This window comes from Amborella trichopoda, chromosome 3 (assembly GCF_054954075.1).
Source record: "Amborella trichopoda isolate Santa Cruz 75 chromosome 3, AtrichopodaSantaCruz75HAP2 v2.0, whole genome shotgun sequence".
Lineage (NCBI taxonomy): Eukaryota > Viridiplantae > Streptophyta > Magnoliopsida > Amborellales > Amborellaceae > Amborella > Amborella trichopoda.
The window spans coordinates 58,954,458-58,974,275 of record NC_142338.1 but is presented as its reverse complement, the minus strand read 5'-3'; the positions used below and the strand labels follow the sequence as shown (position 1 = coordinate 58,974,275).

The window sequence follows — 19,818 nt, the reverse complement described above, 5'->3', positions numbered from 1 at the left end:
CAACTCGACACCCAAATTTGTGCTAAGATTTTAAAAACCAATATTTGAAAAAACGGATCGGTGACCCAATCGTCCTTCTAGAAAATTGATTTGGATTGATGAATTGGCAATATCCAACCATAAAAAAATTTAAAACATGCTTTGTGAAACGAGCAATGCCTTTCGTTGAGGACCAACCGGTTGCCCTCGTGAAGAACTTCAAATGCGTTGAGAAAATTATAGATACTCCCTAAATTGGACTTCTGCCCCACCTCTGAGTGCTCAAAATACTTTTGGTGCCAAACTATTATCCTTAAAAATTTAAATTTTTGTATTTACTCTTTATACTTGATTAAAAAAGTTGACTTTCTGCATACCAAAACGCCCTTATTTTAAAAGTTTTTTACAATTAACATGTCCCTGCTAAGATGTGCTATAGATGAGTTTTGGTATCCCTTTTTTTTTTTTTTTTAACATTAAATCAAAAAAGAGATACAAAATACAATATATATATGAAATAAACAAGAAGAAGCCTTAGAAAAAATTGACAAGTAGAGAGGAGGAGTTTGCTCATCCTCTAGCTAAGGCAAACGGCCTCCTCATTCGCCTCACAATAGCAATGATGCAAGTCAACGTTGAAAGAATAAATGATGTTCCTAATCTCACGAAACAATACTCTAAGGCTCTATGAAAAATTGAATTCTTCATGACTCAAAGCTAACATTTGCCGAATCTCTTTCAATAATCTTATGCCCTTCTCTATCTCTAATTTGAGCTTACAATAGACATATCATTGCGAATATGTCATATAATTTAGTTTTGACATCTATCTCTCCGTTTAACGTCTAGAAAAGTTACCCTTCATAAAACTATTTGGGACTGAAGTGTATGTAAATCCTTCTTTTGCATATCTAGGTTATAATGGCTCAATGTCCTTTGGGTGTGTGTTTTTTGAGATCTATATATTGCATATCTACATCATCAAAACCTCTTGCTCAACCTTAGAATGAACAAATGCAAGGTTTTGAAAAATCTAGCTTTTTTCTGTCTAACTCATCATAATAATAAATAATAATATTATTCCACAGTTATAATATTTTATACTTAATATTTATTGTTATTATTGTTGTTGTTTTTATCACTACTATTTCTTCTACTGTTGTTATATTATTATTATTTAACATAATTATTATTAAAATAGTAATAATTTAATAAATATATTGTATTACGGTATTTTGTTATTATTTGAATATATTAAAGACCCGGTTTTTATGAGTCCACACGACACATACTATTCTCATGCAGGCTCTTTCTAACACCTATTTTTGGCATAGATCATTGATAAAAAAATGTAGATATCCACAGTGATGATCACAAATATTAAAAACAAAATAAGATAAAATAAAAATTTAAAATATTTTTTTTATTTTATCATATCTATTTGATAGGAATCTTTAATTATGGAGGTTCATCTTAAAGATACGTTTGTGAGTCAATGGGATAGTGAGTACGCCGACTCACAAAATACTATTTCATATATTAATATATTATATTATACTACTATTAAAATATTTGCATTTTATTATAATATTTTAAATATTATAATATTACATCGTTACTAATGAAAGATAGCATATTACTATATAATTCTCAAAATTTTGAAATTATTAATTAGGATATTTATATGAATTATTATTTATTATAAAATATCATCAACATTATAAATATTAGTACTATTATATTACAGTAATAATATGGATTCTATACTATGAGATCATTTATTTTTTATACAAAGAAGTCACACACTTTTAGATATTGAATGTGAAATATAATAGATGAAAATGTGTTACAACATTGAAGAAAACATTTTTTTTTTGGACATTGTGCTCAAGCAACGGCACATCCTCAACCACCCGATTACAAATCTAACGGTCAATGGTGATTGTGACCTCCATATATAAAAAATAAATGGTCTAATACTATAACAATACATTAATACTATTATAGTATTAAATAATTATATTAATATATAATTATATTATTATTATTATTATATATGAGATATCGATAACATCATTAATATTAGTATTATAATATTTTAATATAATAATATTATATTGGCAAAACCTTTTATACTTGGATAGGCGCTGACATGCTAATTGTCGCTGACATGTTAACTGTAGAGAAAATTCGCCCATCATTAAGAAAAAATAAATACGTTGTAGGAAAAAATTATTGCACCTCCTTTCCCCCAACTTCCTGCACACATATTCTCTTAATATTTTTCTATTCACATTTTAAATCCTATTATTAATATTATCGTTTGAACATATAGACCTTATAATTGTTTTGTATTGTACTTTTCTTTTACAATGGCGCGCCTTGGGTGAAATGTTTAGGTCATTTTGATGAAAATACTCCTTTCAATTAAATACAAAAAATGGCCTCAGCTCCAAGAACTTTCGTCAAGGCCGAGACAACCTTAAACATAATTTTTATTTTTTTTATCTGGCTAAGAGAGGCATTTTTATTCAAAATGACCTAAAACTTTATCCTGATGGGTCAATGCAAGTATATGGTAATAGGGTTTATTGGTGAAAAATTAAAACGTGGAAGGTTTATATAAGCTCAAACGAGAGGGAGAGGGAAGCTCAAATCGGGTTTTAAAAATTTTCAATGTGATCCGAGTCTAAGACTAGTCCAATTCCCAACGTATATTAAGAATCGGCCAATCCTGCACCAACTTTTATTTTTATTATTTATTATTTATTTTTATTGGCTGATTCACTCGAAGCTTTCGCGGATCTGTCGGCCCAGACCGATTTTTTAAGAAGGCAAATTTGGTTCATCAATCCGTTTTTCATAAACACTGTCAAATTTGCTTATTCGTTGTAAAACGTTATAAGGAACAAAAGTTAACCCTAGGTTAAAGTTAATTAAAACGCTGGAGCTGGGCCCCTGCACACCAAACGCCATCTACGTACGGTTCACGCATTGGCCGCTACGGAGGGTGGGACTGCGGAGAGGCCGACCAAAGACCAAATTCTATAAATACCCCTCAACAAACCCGCCCTTCAAATCTTCCTCATTCTCTCTCGCCCTCTCTCGTGCGATTCAAAAATAAAAAACTTCAACCATATGCCATGGATAGCAATTCAAGCTTTTTTAAGTTCCTTTCCCTTCCTCCTTACTCACCAGAAACCCTTTTTTGCGAGCCAGAGCAGCCTCTCTGTAACTCTAGGGCCGCGTGTTACCCTGCATTGTCTCAAATGAACCAGTTTCAGGGCCATTTAATGGTAAACAGGCCAGTGGAAATGCAGGAGCAACGGTTCTATTGCTTGGGGCCTGGTTTTGGTTTTCTGAAGTCGTGCTTCGCTTGCAAGAAAATGCTTTCTTGTGATAAGGATATCTACATGTACAGGTGCTTTCCGGCAAAAATGGTTTGTTTTTTCGTTTTGTTTTGTACATTTGGTTGAAGCAAGCTGGGTTTAGGATCCCGCATTGAAATCTGGTTCTCGTCTTTGCCAAATGATTTAAGATTTTATGGATTTTACTTATGTTGCTCGATTTTTACTGTTTTGTGTTATTCGTTTATTCAGAAATTTGGCAGTGCCAAGAAGTGAAGCCTCAAATGGGTTAAAAATTTAGAAATGCTCTGATAGCAGTGCAAGCCCCCGCCTTCCTTTTTTTTAACACAAGAGATAGCTGTAAAGTTTGCAGCTCTACCCTAAAAAATAGGAGGCAGGGGTTATTTCTGGATTCTTATTTCCTTAACATCAGTTCCATGATTAATAAACGTTTCATTCTGCTTGGGCTTCTGATTATTGGGTTTTACTACTTCTGATCATTGGGGTTTAAATGATTTCCAGCAATTTACTTCTATGTTATTCTCTGGTGTTTAAAATCCACTACTGTAAGTAAGTTATGGCAATTATGGTTGTGCCCTGTGGCCTTGACTGTAATAGGTTGGAATTTGGATTGAATATTCTTCTATAATATATGGGAATGGAGTAGACTGATTGTAACTCCTCATTATTTGTTGCAATGCCTTGAACATTCTACTCTTTTCATGAAATAGGCAGGCACCCCCTTATCTACTGATATAGATGTTTCACCAATGATTCCTGCATTGGTCATTTATATACGTGAAACTCTTTCTTTTTCCCTAGTTGAATGTTTATAGTTTTGCAAATCAAGTTCAAAATATTTGCATAGTGGTCTTGGTAATAAGGGCAGTTTGGGCCTATCGAAATGTACTGGGATCCCTTACATTTTTCTTTTGATAGCATAGCAGATGATTTTCTTTGGAATATTCTGTCATTTCAACTAGAAAGGGCAATATTTGCTTAACCATTGCAACACCATATTTGGATTTCGTTTGAAAAGTTGACTCTGGGATTTATTTTTTACATAATTTGTTATCTAGAAAGCCTCGTATTCATTTAATGTCAACCGGTTTTTGTTTTGGGAGGATTAAGGACTTGAGATGCAATGCCCAGTGTTCATGTTAAGAAAGAGGAGGAAACTATGAAACCAATATAAAAATATGAACAGTGGAAAAATCAAATAAGAAAATACATGGAAAATGAGATGCTACTCTATGCTACTATATAATTAACTCACTGATGTTTTGTTTCATAATTTCTGCATCTCAGTCCTTGACATGATATACTGAGGAAGAATTAACGATTTCATGACAATTATGATGTTGAATTTAGAGTTTGTGAATATGTAATGCATTAGTCTCTACCTGTGTCTCCCATTCTGTGATCCAATACTAGTCAATGAAATGTAGTTTATAATAAAGCTGGTTTGTTACTAATCCTGTTTAAGATTCAATACAACTGTTTTAAATTCTACCAACACTTGTCTGTAGATTATAGCCCTGGCATTGCATATTATGACATAAATGGAAAATAAACTAGTAATATAATTTTTTTTTAATAAGTTTTTGTTTTTTTTTTAACTAGTAATATAAGTTTAGTTATGTAAACTTATATTTTACAACTTTTATGAGTTCTATTATTTATCTTTATCCATTTTCCTTAAAAATAGGTTATTTAATAATCGCATAAAATTTATTTTTTTATAATTTTTATGGGTTTTATTAACAGCACTTATTTTTGTTCTTATAAAAAATTAACTTATATAACAATAGAATATACAAGCAGAATTATAAAGTACAAAAAATGCCTACATATGCCGGAAGGGGAAATCTATGTTGGATATGGGAAAAATGGATAGCCATCGTAGATAGCCAGGTTACCGTGTTGGGTCTCTATCCCAATCTCAAGGTGCTATGAGGATCTAGTGGGGGTTTTCTACTACCTAAATGGCTCCCTATGCGGAGTTCTATGTGATTACTCCTCAATTTATTAATTTAAAGTTCAAATGGACACTTTCAAGCTTGTACAATATTAGTTCTTACAAATTATAGAATACAGTCTACATGGCTCTATATGCAAGGTTCTACATGATGGTTCCTCAATTCATCCATTCAAAGTTTAAATGCACACTTTCAAGCTTATGCAATATTAGTTCTTACCATTATAGAATGTGGTCTATAAAGTGAGGCTTCATGAAAGCCAATTGGTGGTCAACCACCATTCAGGATTTAGGAACTATGTGGTTTTTCCATGAGGGGGATGAGGATACCTGTAGACATGATTATTATTGTTATCGATGAATAGGTATATGTTGTAAATATATCATAGTCATTGTAGTTTAGGGGTCTCTGCAATTAAAGGAGAGTTGATGGGTAATGAGAGAAGTTAAGAGCAGGGGAAATCTACAAAGTGAAGGATGGCTAGTATGGAAACTTTTGTACATATATGTGTAGTTCTAACATAACATTGTCCGTCATAATATTTGCAAGTTTCACTAGCTCCATGATTCCATAGTAATCATTCAGTCTCCTTGTAGGATCTCATGTAAACTTGATTTTGTCATACTATGATGATAGTTAAATCAATTTAGGGATCTCCAACAGGAAGCGAAGTTTTTATCTTAGGGTTGATGCATGAGAATTTCTAGATGACCCATAGAATGAGTCTTTTGGTATGAAGGGAAATCAATCATTGCTTAAGTGACATAAGAAATAATTCCATAGAAACTCCTATTGGTCTGAAGACAATGCCCTAAGCGATTTTTATGTCCCAATATGACCATGATATTCTGGTTTGCATATTGAATGCAATTCATGATCTAGTACGGATGATATCCTGCTTTGCTCATGGGAGAGGCAAAGTATTTGGCCCCCCTAGACTTGTAGATATTCCCTCGTTTTCTCTTGAGAGTGAATTTGTCAAAGATGGATAGAAAGTAAAAAAACACAAATTGCTTTTGGCCACTCTGAATATAATTGAGTGAATGGGCTGATATTATAACATATTTTAGGCTGAGAAACTGAGAAAATTCTTTATGGATGTGATTGATCAAGACAAAGGGCTTTAGCAATGATTAAAAAATTAGAGACTCGGAGTGGGAATCAGCTGAGTGTCAAGGAACTGTTCCGGAGGGTCCTCACTCAGTTGAGTCCAGGGATCATGGCCAAGACCTGGCTAGTTCACTATAGTGAACGAAAAGTTTTTTTTGATAGATACAGCTGACTCTTGAGTCTTTGTTGAGTCGACCAGGACTCCCTGAGTCCAATTATTTTCTTATGTTTCTATCTTTTTTGACCTAATTTTCTTATGTTTCTATCTGCTGAAAGAAATGGTATATGTTTGATTCAGGGGCAATTTATGGGTATTTCAGCCCCAAATTTTAGCCCTGGATTTGTTTTTTCCTGCCCTATTAGATTCATAAACAATTTTGAGAAAGAACGATTGATTTTTCACAATTAAAAAAAAATTATGATTTCCGAGTTTTGGGTTAGAAAGAGCTTCAGCAATTTAGAATTTAATTGATTTGAAGCCTTACGTCATAACGTTTTTGGGGGCTTGATTGTGGAGGGTCTATACACAATTGGTATTTGTTTTCATATTCTCTTTTAATTAGAGTTGATTTTCTCAATCTAGAACTCTGAAGTTTTCTTCATCTTCAAAATAATCCAAATAGGCATCGACTTAGGGTTCATTTCAACTAGATCTAGTTTTATCTGGCGATATATAGTTAGAATCTGTAATTTGTTCCGATTTTGAATTTTATTTTTGAAAAATATATAGATCCTTTGTAGAGGTGTGGAAAATGTAATTTTTTATTTTAGAATGGACTACATTTGTAAATATAAATTTTTGTTTCATAATTAGTCTCCCCAAATTATTCTTGATTCATCACAAATTATTTATATTTTCAGGATTTCTCCTGTGATTTTTCAGTTTTCTCGTCATTGTATTCAATATTTTTATATTTTCCCTCTTTTTTAGCCATGAATGTACTTTGTGGTATCTCTTTAGTTTGTCTTGCACTGTTTGATGGTTTTAGGGGCATAAATCCCTACCAAGCACGCCCAGTTTGGGTCGAAACAATGTCTTGTTTTCTCACTTCATTTTGTGGGTATCAAAATGCTTTCTTGTAAATTTTTTTTGCAGCATTTAACATTTCCTTATCAAAAAATATGAACAAGCTATTTTTTTAGGAAAGATAGTGTTATATGGGTGTGTAGGGTTAAGGTACATCCAAATATGAAAGATAGTGTTAGATGCATTTTTTGTGAGAGTGTATAACCAACCTTAAACATCACGTAATGTGGGTGTGAGGTGATGTGGTGCCATAGAGTGTAAGTGAACATACTTTGGCAGCTATAACAACTAATAATAAGAAAAAGGTTGTAAAAAAGATATTGATTTAGGAGATTGGTAACCAATTCTACCAAGCTAGTCAAGAGGAAGGGTGGGGGAGAAGAAGCTTAGTTTGAGACCCAACTCAAAACTTGCAAGGGAAGGAAAGTTTAAAGGACATATGATGCAAAATAAATTGGGGTTTTTTAATTTTTAATTTTTTAATTTTAGAAAAGGTGTTATTTAAGTAATAATTTGCTTTGGGGTTGTTATTGTCTTCTTTAGTGGTAGATATTTAAAGGGTAGAATAGTAAATTCTCTATGGGAGTTGGTTAGAATAGATTTTTATGAGGATATAGTTTCTATTTTTGTGGGAGCTGAATCTTAATGGGTTGATAAGCATCATGAAAGGAAAAAGAAAGAAAGAGATAAGGGAGAATTAGAAAAGAAATTAAACTTTTTTTTTACGAGATATGAATTTGTAGAGAGATAAGGGTGGGTTGTAAAGGTGGAATGGAGAATAGAGAGAGAAATAAAGTTATTTTTGTTTATGGATTTTATTTATTTATTGATTTTTTCAACTAAATGTATTTAAAGGGAAGATGTCCCTTCTTTGTAAACAGATAGAAGTGATTTGGGTTGGTGATTCAGTAAAGAATTTGGGTCTTGTGAAAAGATCCTGGGGTGGACTCCCCTGCAGACCCAAAGAGAGGGTATAATCTCTTAAACTTTTATTTTATTTTTATTTTTCTGATTATTATTATTTCTCCATGCATTAGTTGGTATCAGAGCCTTGTTATTATTTTTTTCTGCATCAGTTGGAATCAGAATTTTGTTATTATTTTTCCCTGCATCAGTTGGTATCAGAGCGCTGAGATCTGTGCTGATCACAAATAACTCATGATGTAGCTATGGAGCCTCTAGATCAAATATTTGAGCGATTGGATCAAAGATTTAAGAGACTCAAAGAAGACGTAATAGAGCATATTAGCAAAATAATAGAACAAAGTCTACGAGATCTATCTCTTAGATTTCAATATGAGGAAGAAGAACATGAAGAGGTAGAAGATCAAGAACCAACCACCAATCCAAGCATTAATCGCACATCATAGCTTTCTTCAGAAGTCGAGTTGATTGAGACATCACAACTTTCTTTAGAAGTCGAGTTGATTGAGACTCCTAAATACAAGTGGTGGAAGGTGCAAGAGATTTTGGCATCACTATTATTTTTTAAGCATATCATGACTTTGTTCGATTAGGATGAACAATAAAAAATTCGACAAGATAAGGGTGAAAATTTTCAGTTGGAACAAAATGGAGATAATAATGAAGGAAAATTTTGGCATTCCATAAGCTCAAGATCGAGCTTCTCCCAACCAGGGGGAATGATGAAAATAAAAATTAGGTTTTTTATTTTATAATTTTTAATTTTAAAAAATATGTTATTTAGGATTTTAGTTTTATTTAAAGTAGTTACTATCATCTCTAGTGGTAGAGATTTAAAGGGTAGAATGGTAATTTTTCTATGGGAGTTGGTTAGGATAGATTTTTATGAGGATATAGTTTATATTTTTGTGGAGTTTAGATTGTTATCTCTTAATGGGTTATAAGCATTATGAGAAGAAAAAGAAAGAAAGAGATAAGGCAGAGTTGAAAAAATTATCAAACTTTCTTTTTACTAGATATGAATTTAAAGAGAGATAAGAGTGAGTTTAAAAGGTGGTACGTGGAAAATAGAGAGAGAGAGAGAGAGAGAGAGAGAGAGAGAGAGAGATAATATTGTTTTTGTTTATAGATTTTATTTATTTATTTATTTATTTTTTCAACTGTGTATTTAAATGGAAGAAGTCCCCTTTTTATAAATAGAAAGAAGTGATTGGTGATTCAGTAAAGAATTTGGGTCTTGTGAAAAGATCTTGGGGTGGAACCCAGGGAGGGTATAATCAATCAAACTTTTATTTTGTTTATTTTGTTCTAGTGTGATTATACCCAGTGAGGGTATAATCTATCAAACTTTTATTTTGTTTGTTTTGTTCTAGTTTATTATTATTTCTCCCTGCTTCAATATATATCACTAGTAGAGCATTATTGGGAGGCATTGAAGAGTGGGTCATGAGATGGCATAAGTTGGTACGAGGGGTTCTGAAGCTCCTTGAGCCTCTTTGTTCAGGATATGGATTTGTGCTTCTGCTTTGTTTAGAAGTATGAGTTTCATGGAGAATAGTGGGGAGCTAGGGGCACATGGTAGATCTCCTCGGCCCATTCAACCAGCAGACTGCTCGTTGGTTGCTCCGGGTTGAATTGACCCTTACCTCTTTAAGCCTTCATTAGAGTAGATGTAAATGAAGACCAGCTTTAGTAAAACAGTGAATACCAGCTTTAGTAAAACAATATGACTGATGCATGTGATGAAATCTACTGCTAAATGGTTTTACAATGCCACAATCCCTTTCAATGTAGCCAAAGTATTATGCGTCCATGATCGCCACCATAGCTAATGCATGACTTGGAGTCAACGCCTTTGCATATGACCTTAGTGGGGCCTACATAGATAAGGTGGGGCAGTTCATACATGAGTACAAGATATCAAAGAGAACATGGGTGGCATCATGTCTGATAGCTAGAAGGACATGAAAGGGAGAACATTTTGTTGCATCGCCCACAGGGGATTATTGTTCCATAATAGCGTAAATGCCTCAAGGGCTGTGAAAGATGGGAAGCTATTGTGCAAGGTACTGGATGATGTGATGGAAAGTTGGTCTGGAGTATGTTGTTCAGGTGAAATTAACAATGCCAAGAACCATGTCAATGCAGTGAAAAGGTCAATGAAGAAGAGGAAGCATTCCCTGTGCAATACACTACATTGACCTTATGCTGGAATACATTGGGAAGCTCAAGAAGATGAAATAGTATGAGGAGAATGGGAAGTTGATCACGGAATTCATTTACAACTGCTCGCTGGTGGTAGCTTCAATGAGGCAGTTCACCGAGGGGAAGGAGCTGATTAGGCCAGGCATCACACGGTTTGTTCTAGATGAAGCAAACTAGGCCAGGAATCACATGGTTTGCTACCCCATTCTTGTGCATGGATGCCATATTCCGGTCGCAACGATGCAAAGCATATGGTTTCCTCTGAATAATTGTTAAATGTTGTTATCTCAAGGACCCATGCTATTAGGAAGTTGAAGATATTATCACTAGCGAGGGTTCTGGGATAAGTGCAAGCAGATAGTGCAGCTACAACTCCTATAAGGGCATTATTGAAGATGATGTACACCGATATGAAGTTCACTATTCGGTTGTTTTATGAAGCAATTTATCAAGCAAAGAATGCAATCAAAGTCACAGGTTCATTCTCTAACAAAGTAGTGGCGATAGTTGATAGATGGAATATCTTTTAACGCCAATGGCCAACTAATTCATGCAATAGGTAAATGGTTTTGACATTTAAATGTTCAGACATTATTATTTTAAGAGCTGTAACTATTTTGGTTTTGTTAGTTTGGTTATTTAAGGGCCATATCTGTACAGATAATTATCTTATAATTATATCTTAGTTGGGTATACTACTATGTGCTGGGACAATCACTTCATACTGAGGTCATGGATCGGGTGAAATATTGCATGGAGAAATTTGAGAGAGGTTGAAAGAAAAATATTGAATCTTTGAAGGAGGTAAGAAACATTTTTTTGAAGAAATTTTCCTAATTTAAGGCATTTATTAGTAATTTAAATCACATTTATAAACTAGTAAACGCCTCCTTAGCTTTATATACATATGGATGCAAAGAGGAAATTTGCAAGTAACTTTGCTAGGAAATCTCATATTATGTTGGATCCAGGTTAGCTCTCAATTCTCTATGCACTTATACATTCTTTTAATGTCATTTAAGACACATTTTAAAAGTTTTTCCAAGATTTTAAAAATTGGTGATCTAGATAGGAATTGGCTAATCCAGATCGGGAATCAGCCAAGCCGATCAGGATCTTGCTAAATATTGAGAACTAACCGGTTCCCCTTGAACTTGCCGGTTTTGTCAAAGAATCGGTCCTACCTTATTTTAAATATATTTTTTGATTTTTTTATCCTTATATTGTTTATCTACTATTATATGTTATTTAATGAGGGGACCACAGGGCCCACCCCTTTCCCCTTGAATATCAGTCACACACGCAATGGGATCACCTAGCCCATCTTTATGGGCTCTCGCGACCCATGCTCGTCCCATCGGGGCCGATGGTGGACTAAAGTTCCCTTCCTTACAACACTCAAATCAAGTGACACCAGGTGCATCCCACCTCTTTCTCCTTTCCCATCACCACATTCAAAGAACTCTGAAATAAATCAAGCCTCATCACCATGTTCAAAGCATGCCGAAATAAAATTGAGCTTTTAAATTTTAAAGGCTCGGTTTAAAAAAGAAAAGAAAATATTTAGAAAAATGAAGCAAAAAGAAAATTTAACGGTGTGTTAGACCAATGTAGCGACAGAGATGGCCTAAAGTTTTTCAACTTGCTGTTAAATTTAAGGCCGATCTAACGATCTGGATATGACGAATATGAAGCAAAAATTTAAGGGAAAATTACAAAATACATCCTAAAATGAACTATCTATGCAACCTATTTATGCAACTTACCCCCACCGCAATTTTTTCTCATAGTTTTTTCCCCCAAACAACCTTTCCTCGCAGAACCCCCCAAGGTAAAAAGTTCTTAATTTTTGGACGGAAATGCCCTTCCCGTACAAACCAAATCAATTCACGATTCCAAGTAGAGTAGTGCTAGAGCACAATATACTACTGCCGGAGTGGAATGTCAAGAAGCACTGTCGGAGCGTGGTGCTACATTGCCGAAGCGAACTGCCGGAGTGCATATTTTCAGTGCCGGATCGCGTTCTCCGATTGCCGGAGTGGACTACTGGAGCGTGCAGTATCACTACCAGAGCGCAGTTCTCAGTACGTCGGAGCGATGCACGTCAGACAAAGCACTGCCGGAGCGCACATTGTGACTGTTGGAGCGCGCATTAGGACTACCAGAGCGTAGTCCTCCATTGCCGGAGCCGAAGGAGGTGTGAAAAAAATAGGAGAGAAGGCCGTGTGAAAAGAAATGAGGGTATTTTTGTCTTATTTTATCTTACTTTTGGGTTGGGGGGGTTTTTGCGAGGAAAGGTTATTAGGGGGAAAAAAGTATGAGAAAAAATTGGGGTGGGGGTAAGTTGTGTATAGTCCATTTTAGGGTGTATTTTGTAATTTTCCCAAAATTTAACGATGTGTTATAAAATGTTCGGATGGAGAGTTGAAAATTTCTCTATCTTGATCGGACGGAGAGTGAAAAAAATTTAGGACAAGGAAAAGATTAAGTTAAAATGAAGGAAAATAAAATTTAGAAAAAGATTAACGACACAGTATAGCGAATGAGGGAGTTCCATGAAAAGAAATGTGAAAAATCAGCAAAAAAAAATGCTTTGACTAGACGTATGCAACTTCATTACCGTAAAAATAAGAATGGAAATAAATAAGTAATTCAATGAATTAGTCTTTTGGAAATGGGGAAAATGATAAACGTGTAGGCAAAATCCCTGATTTTTACAAGCTAAGTGGTAATAGAGTTTATAAAAATAAAAAAATAAAAAATTTTGAGTCAGAAAGATCCATTTTATTGTAATGAGTTACATTTTAAACTTCATTTTGACTATAAAATGGATGTAGTGCTCAACACATACTCATGCATGAAACATGTTATCAATATTTACGTATTTCGACGAAGTAATGAAAATCTACAATTGCAATACCTTCATTTTCTTTGGAAACATAAGAGTAGATTTTAAAGAAATTTTAGTATTTTCTGAGATTCTTTAGGGTTGGATCTGGCTGATTCGACTGATTCACCGTTCTAGATTGTCGATCTGCCGATTTAGACTAGTTTTCCAGATGGACAATCTGGGTCACAAATCCATTTTCTTAAAGATTGGTTTTTTCTCTTTTTTATTTTAGCAAAGTGGTGGGAACTACATGGCTCTAGAGTTCCACACCAACAGAGTATTGTGTTCAAGGTGCTTAGGCAAATATGTATTGCTACGGGGGTGTGAGTGAAATTGAAGTACATTCTAGTGGATGGACACACTAAGGAACTAGTTGGATGTCGCCAAGCTTCAAGATGCATCCACATCCATTACCACCTGGAATTTTTGAAAGCGGCATCTAAGGAGGGAGCTATGGACAATAAGGACCTGTTGAGACGTACTCGTTATACCTAACAATTCATTGTTTCAATAATATTTATCTTGATAATGAATGATATGTTGTTTGTTATTGTCCATTATAAAAATATTTGAGATAAACTTATAGGCAGTTTTACATATAAGTTTATTTTTCTGAAAAGTTGTTTTTATTTGGGGTAATCTGCTGAAAATCGCTTGCTTCATCTAGAAATAGCTAAAAGCCATTGAAAATTGTGGAAAATTTATTAGTTTTAAGTTTTGGGCCAGGGTACTAAGCAATAATTGAATAACATTATACAGAATATAGGGCATGTACTTATGCAAAGTTTATCGGTCTAATCTTGATAAAATCAATTGTCATCCAAACATGCCCTATCCTGATCAACTTGGATCACATATTCTAGCGTATCTAGTTGAGTGGTTGGTGAAAGTGGAGGAGCCCTTTCTCAATAGGAGGCTACTAGTAAGAAGCGATGGGTCCATCGGCGATGAAAGATATGATGGTGGAATGGAATCAAGAGAAGGAACACTGGTTGAGTAGGAGCACAAGTTGAGGAGGAAGGGGGAGATGTAGGTGGAGATGATTCATACATATGATGATGGTGAGACTGAGACACCTAGGAGCACAAGCAGCAGGGTGGAGGCAAGCACAAGGGGGTGGACTAGCCTTTGGGACTTTGGGTTAGTAGGTGCTGCACAAGTTGCCTACCTACAGGCACATTTTTATATCGTTGCATATATAATCAAGATAGTGGTGCTTAGGATGATTTTGAGCCATCCCGTCATTCATTTTGGCTTTAGATTGTGTATTTTGGCTTGTACTGGTAATCTCAAGATATGAATGCTCCAGTGGAACTGATTATTGTTATGTACTCCAGTTTGGACTGTTGAATGACTGACTGTCTAGCGTCCTAGTAGATAAAACGCCCTTTGTATCTCTTAGTTTTCTACTTTTTCATCACTATGTAAAACTTATTTTCTTAATTTTTCTCATATACTAACATTTTATGGTTTTTAGCTTTTTAGGAATTCTGTTGGATCTTTTTAAGTGGGGATCAGCTGGACTCACTAAGCTGACTTATGGCTCGTAAGCCAATTCCCACTTTTTAAAATTGGGTATATAGGAGCCTCCTTTCTCTATGTGATAAGGCGAGATAACATTGCCATTTGCAACACATTGTTCTTAATAATCCATTGACGTCCATTTCTCGATTATAATAGTGCTTTTGACCACTGAGGGGCCGTTTCGTTTGTTTATCAAAAAGGAAATTTGTCTTCTTGTTTTTATTTGGCATCAAAATGCTAAAACTTCTATAAAAGTTAAAGCTAAAATTACTCCTGATTTCTTATGCAGGGATTTGTGTGCCTTTTGTAGCACAGACTGCCGAGATAGGCAAATCATGCTTGATGAGCAAGCGGAGAGAACTGAGATGGGGTCCACCACAGTAGACAGTTCGAACTCCATGCAGTGCTATGCTGACGTCAAACACATGAATGTTAGAGTGGCTGCTTAATTAAGGTTTATACTTATACAGCTGATTTCATTTATTAGCTAACGTGGGCTTCTAGAGAGGTGTTCATAGTCTACATCAGTGCAATGCTGTGTTTCTATCGCCTCAAGCTTGCACACTTTAGTAGGAGAGGTTCTTTCTTTACGTTGTTTATGACAGTTCTTGCACATAATTGAAGTTTGGTATGTCGAAGGAATAAAAATTAATTAAGGATTAGGTTTCTGTGAATTCTTATGTTTGCTATAAATGGTGATTTGAACTTCGAAGACATTAGAATTATGACAGAAAATGGAGAGCATCTAGTGTTTAATCTTTGAACTTGTACATTCTATGACATGCGAGTTCTTTGTATCCAGCAAAACTCTCACCTGGTCCCAACAAGTCGACCGATGGAGTCAACATATTTATATTTGATGGCTAGTAGTCTTGTGTTTCACACTAATCATGATGACTGACATTTACCACAAGAAATGGTTCTAGACTGTCTTGTATTGGTTGATAGGCATTATACTGCCACTGCTCAACTGTGTATAAGTCTAACTGCTTGCTAGTGTACATCTAAATGAAGATATTTATGTATATACTGGTATTTATGAAGAGTTGAACACAATCAATGTGTCCATTCTAGTGAAGGAAAAAAGAAACAAAAGAGTCCCTGAAGGGCACCTGGTTGTCAATCCTACGAACTTTATGCCCTAACTTCCGAGTTAAAGAGGAGAAATTTGTTAGATAGGGTGAGAGGGGATTTAAGTGATTTGACTTTTCTAAGCGAAGATGTAGAATTATTTTGAGGGAGAATGTGATGGGAGATCAGCTGATGCAAACGGGCTCAAAGGAAACATCATATGGTCCAGTTCATATGGTCAAGTTCATAAAGAAAACATCATATGGTCCAATTCACACAGGAGTCAATTTTGGGATTTTTAGGCTTGAATCCAGGATTGGAGCCTAGAAATAATCTTATAGCTTACTAAATAATTGAATTTTTTGTAACGACCTTTGGGCTCTCCTTTGGACATTTCTTAGGCTAGAACTTTGGGTGAAGCTTCAAAGTGAGGACCTTTGGGCTCTTGTAAAAACAAACTAATCAACATTAGTTTGTGGCACAAAAATGTTGTGGCCAACCTCTCAATAAAAAATTTATTATGAATACTATATGAGTAGTGATCCTATGAGACCCCTTCCACATCCATGTGTGTAGGACCTTAAAGAATCACCATTAAACTCTGGCACAGATCTTTAAAAAAGTTATTATATGAGTGTGGGATTTGATTTTTCTAGATATTTGTGCCGAATTTAATGATGATCATTTGGAGTCCTACACATATGGGTGTGAGAAGGTCTCATAGGATCATTGCACATATTATATATAGCAAATCTAGGACCCATATAAAGTTGAAGATTTTATATTTATTCAATTGAATCCCCGTCCCTATATTCATTGTGGCCATGTCAATCCTAGACACACCCCTTTGATATTGTATTTTATAGAGCGTATTCAGGACCAATTTAAAGCTGGTCATATATTTACTCATTTTCATCCCTGTCCCTGTGTACTGTGGCCATGCCAATCCCATGCCCTACTCCCACCCTCTCGCTCTCTCTCTCAATGCAGGAGGGCTTATGAACACTTGAACTAGAATCTTTGCAAAGTTTTTTGTAATGTGTCATATAGCGATTTCGTCAAGCCCTCAAGCCTGCAATAAGTGTTACAAAAATTGCAAGTGAGGATATGCAAGGGGAATTGATCAGGTCTAGTGTGGCATTGGGTCCGTGGGCAGAGTAATATGTTCTGTCATTCACATTGATCCAGATTAAAGGGAATGCCCTGCCATGCGTTGTTGACATATGAAAACTTGATTGATGTTAAAGTGCTGTGGGAACTTCAGTGTCTTTATTATATGTGCAAACCGCCACTCGATTTTGTTTGTCCCAGACTAGTGGAAATCAAAGAATGAAGTTATGGTGGAGCCAAAGATTAATTTGTGTGCACTTTGTTCTCGAACTATATAAAAGAAAATATTATTGTGCAAATCCTTATCATGAAAAAAAGTTTTGAAATTTGAGGAAAGATAACCACAAATTAATGCTGCATCATCCACGGTCCATCCTAATGATGGGTGGTGGAGACAAACTGCAAATCTGGCTCATCTTCACCATCCATAGTCCTGAACTGACAGTTGATACCCTGTGATGTCTGCATTGTGCTATAGAGCCATATATGCCATACACTAATATATTACATACTTTTAAATTTTCATAAACTCCTTTGAAATGAGTGTTACCCAGTTTGGCTATGGGCAAGGGTCTAGGCATGGCCGAAATCGTCAACTGTCTTGGTTTTCTAAAATCAAGGTTCAAAGAAACGTGCATCCTCCATTCCCATCATTAATATCAAAAAAAGAAAAAGAAAAAAAAAAAAAAAGGGTTCAAAGAAACGTGATTTTACCCTTACAACAATTTAAAACTGTAATGGGTGCCGGCCATACAAAGGAAATCTCTGACAAACAGGCAATAGTTGAAAATAACAGCAGTGATGCCTTACAACCATCGTAGCAAACCTCCATGAAAACAATGTTATTTTAAAAAATTGTGATTTTTTCAAAAACATTTTAAAATGCATCAGCTGAAATAACTTCAAAAACTCAATTTTTAGAAACAAAATATCACTGTATTTTATGAGATTTTTTTTCAAAATTCCCCTTATGTCTATTCTTCTTTGTTGTTTTTGTCAAGTTAGCTGGCTCACTGGTTGATTGCTTCCATGTGAATTGAAGCTTTTCTTGAAAGTTAACATGATTACTTGGCCTTTTTTGACAAGTATATTTACACAAATAGATACAATAGTTTTGGACTCTTTTTTATTTGAGCCATACCTGAGCTAGTCACGTTCTTTTTACCAAACGATTTCTTGATGCCACTGTTTCTTTGGCCGGTCCTTTTGGCTTCCAGTTTTTTATTTTTTAATCCAAAACCAAATGGAAAATGTTCATATGCGGGCTTGCCCCGCCCACGATGACATTCAATCACTCTCATCCAACTTTGTCGGGCAAGTCCACACGCTAACCACATCCAAATGAAATTATTAGTAACTTTTTGGTGTATCAATATAGGGGGAAGGTTTCTATACTTTTCCTACAGCATAGAAGTTCTATCATCCCCTTAGTATCAAGCCGTGCAATTTTGATTGAAAGAGCCACTCACCGTTTGATCTTAGATCCAACGTCTCAAAGTATTTTATTTTTAGTTTTTTTATACAAATTATATGAATATGAAATTTGATATGTGTCATCTTCTCATTGGGGTGCACATATAAAAAATATTAAAAATAAATTTTCGATAAAATATAATAACCAAAATATCCCTTAAAACTTTTAGGGGTATTTTGATCATTTTATTTTATTTAAAATATTTTTTTTATATTTTTCTCTAGTGAGAGTTTAATAGAAGAATGGACGTCCAAAATTTGGTGTCCAAGTAGTTTATCGAAAAAAGTTAAAAAATAAAATAGTTTAGAAACGTGACATTGTGATTGGGGTAATCGTAGCCCTCCATTTAGAATGAACAGTTGGATAAAGGGTAGTATATAAGTTTTATGCTTGTGGGGGAAACATAGAATGCTTGCCCCCAATATATTGCCATTACTCATATTGCTTAACTATGATAACCTCATAAATTGATAATAGAACCATATTATAACGTCTGAAAACCTTGTCTGATGTGACAAATTCCATTGATTCAGATCAGCATTTTTTTATGAAGAAAGTTTATATAAGGCACCACCTTTGTACCATAAAAGTAAGAGGCACTTAAAAAAACTATTGAAAAAAATCATTCTTAATTGACTATCTTAACCACGAAATGTATGGATATAAAAAAAGAAAGATCCCAAGAATAAAAAATAATGTATATTGAATCACATCATCTAGACTGTCCATTTTTAATTTTACAAATGTTTCTAGATTTTCCCCAATCTACGCCATTTTTGTAACTTTAAATTTAATAGGATGACTTTGAAAATAGATTTTCAATCCATCTGGAAGACTTCCGGCAACAAAATTACATCTTTAAGCACATTTTGGAAGTCAACCTTACTTTGACTATTTAAGGTCGATACCTTATACAAACCCCACCATTTTTCAAAGATTGAACAAACTCGAAATTTGGCAGTAGTTCGTTATCATTATAATATGTTTTTAAAATCACACTATCTTTAGACCGGTTTGGCATTTTTTTCGAACATTGATGAAGTGCATAAATCGGTAACAACTATTAGCCATTATAATAATTCTAAAAGATTTTGTCTAATACCAGAGCGAACTAGTGGTCTAATCGGTAGCATCGTCATTAGTGCTTTAGCCAGTCTAGTCCAAAGTAAAACTCAGTT

The 19,818-nt window shown here is 34.6% G+C and overlaps 1 long non-coding RNA gene across 1 annotated transcript; it reads left to right on the top strand.

The window, feature by feature from the left end:
• Positions 1 to 2,859: 2,859 nt before the first annotated feature.
• On the top strand, positions 2,860 to 15,870 carry LOC18429661 (uncharacterized). The gene is made up of 2 exons (XR_016051989.1): positions 2,860 to 3,400; positions 15,275 to 15,870. It is a non-coding gene; the product is annotated as an uncharacterized LOC18429661 (long non-coding RNA).
• The last annotated feature ends 3,948 nt before the right edge of the window (positions 15,871 to 19,818 follow it).